Source organism: Dama dama, chromosome 17, assembly GCF_033118175.1.
Source record: "Dama dama isolate Ldn47 chromosome 17, ASM3311817v1, whole genome shotgun sequence".
Taxonomy (NCBI): Eukaryota; Metazoa; Chordata; class Mammalia; order Artiodactyla; family Cervidae; genus Dama; species Dama dama.
In genome coordinates this window covers 59,022,486-59,024,586 of record NC_083697.1, presented here as the reverse complement: position 1 = coordinate 59,024,586, position 2,101 = coordinate 59,022,486, and the positions used below count along the sequence as shown (strand labels likewise).

Here is a 2,101-nt window from a genome sequence, read left to right as displayed (position 1 = left end):
TCTCATTTTATGATAGTAAACTGATAATACTTCCTGATTTAACTTCTGAAGAATGGCATTTAAATAACATAGATAATAAGACCCATTGCAATTTACCTAATGTGCTATACTTGAAATCTCTGATACTGATTGAGTCTTATAGAAGAATTATACATTATACTTTTGTTTATATAGATACATTTTAGCATGAGTATGTTTATTGTGGTCAAATTGTTCAGAGAGCTTACACAGTGCTGATCAAGACAACCCAACACAGTTCAGTTCAGTTCAGTCGCTCAGTCGTGTCTGACTCTTTGAGACCCCATGAACCCATGAACCGCAGTACACCAGGCCTCCCTGTCCATCACCAACTCCCAGAGTTCACCCAAACTGATGTCCATTTAGTCGATGATGCCATAGAACCATCACTTCCTCTGTCATCCCCTTCTCCTCCCACCTTCAATCTTTCCCTTCATCAGGGTCTTTTAAAATAAGTCAGTCTTGTGCTCGCTTCGGCAGCACATATACTAAAATTGGAACGATACAGAGAAGATTAGCATGGCCCCTGCGCAAGGATGACACGCAAATTCGTGAAGCGTTCCATATTTTTTTAAAAAAAAAAAGAGGAAAAAAAAAATAAGTCAGTCTTTCACATCAGGTAGCTAACGTATTGGAGTTTCAGCTTCAGCTTCAGTCCTTCCAATGAACACTCAGGACTGATTTTCTTTAGGATGGACTGGTTGGATCTCCCTGCAGTCCACGGGACTGTGAAGAGTCTCCTCCAACACCACAGTTCAAAAGCATCAATTCTTCAGCACTCAGCTTTCTTTATAGTCCAAATCTTACATCCATACATGACCACTGGAAAAACCATAGCTTTGGCTTGATGGACCTTTGTTGCCAAAGTAATGTTCCTGGTTTTTAATATGCTATCTAGTTTGGTCATAACTTTCCTTCCAAGAAGTAAGCGTCTTTTAATTTCATGGCTGCAATCACCGTCTGTAGTGATTTTGGAGCCCAGAAAAATAAAGCCAGTCACTGTTTCCACTGTTTCCCCATCTATTTCCCGTGAAGTGATGGGACCAGATGACATGATCTTAGTTTCCTGAATGTAGAGCTTTAAGCCAACTTTTTCACTCTCCTCTTTCACTTTCATCAAGAGGCTCTTTAGTTCTTTTCACTTTCTGCCATAAGGGTGGTGTCATCTTCATATCTGAGGTTATTGATATTTCTCCTGGCAATCTTGATTCCAGCTTGTGCTTCTTCCAGCACAGAGTTTCTCATAATATACTCTGCATATAAGTTAAATAATCAGGGTAACAATATACAGCCTTAACGTACTCCTTTTCCTATTTCGAACCAGTCTGTTGTTCCATGTCTAACTGTTGCTTCTTGACCTGCATACAGGTTTCTCAAGAGGCAGGTCAGGTGGTCTGGTATTCCCATCTCTTTCAGAATTTTCCACAGTTTATTGTGATCCACACAGCAAGAAATAGATGTTTTTCTGGAACTGTCTTGCTTTTTTGATGATCCAGCAGATGTTGGCAATTAGATCTCTGGTTCCTCTGCCTTTTCTAAAACCAGCTTGAACATCTGGAAATTCACGGTTCATGTATTGCTGAAGCCTGGCTTGGAAAATTTTGAACGTTACTTTACTAGCATGTGAGATGAGTGCTATTGTGTGGTAGTTTGAGCACAATATGTTCTCATTATTTTTAGGCATACAGTGAGAAAATCTAGTGTTCTGCTAATCTATTCGTAGCTATTGTATAGTTAGAGAAGAAGGGAAGAAAAGGAATAATGTAAAAGCTTAACATGGAGCTAAGAAAATGGAAGTTTTTTTGTCATAGATTTATTTCATATTTTATACATGTAATATATATATATATATATATGTATGTATGTATGTATATGGGTTTCCCTGGCAGCTCAGATGGTAAAGATTCTGCCTGCAATGGGGGAAACTTAGGTCAACCCCTGTGTTGGGAAGATCCTTTGCAGAAGGGAATGGCAATTCACTCCAGTATTCTTGCCTGGAGGATCTATGAACAGAGGAGCCTGGCAGGCTGAAGTCCATGGGATCACAAAGAGTTGGATACAACTGAGCTACTAACACAGGGAC

General features: G+C 39.5%; 1 non-coding gene across 1 annotated transcript; it reads left to right on the top strand.

The window, feature by feature from the left end:
* The first annotated feature begins 482 nt into the window (after window positions 1-482).
* LOC133071967 (U6 spliceosomal RNA) lies at window positions 483-589 on the top strand. The gene has a single exon (XR_009696580.1). It is a non-coding gene; the product is annotated as a U6 spliceosomal RNA (small nuclear RNA).
* The last annotated feature ends 1,512 nt before the right edge of the window (window positions 590-2,101 follow it).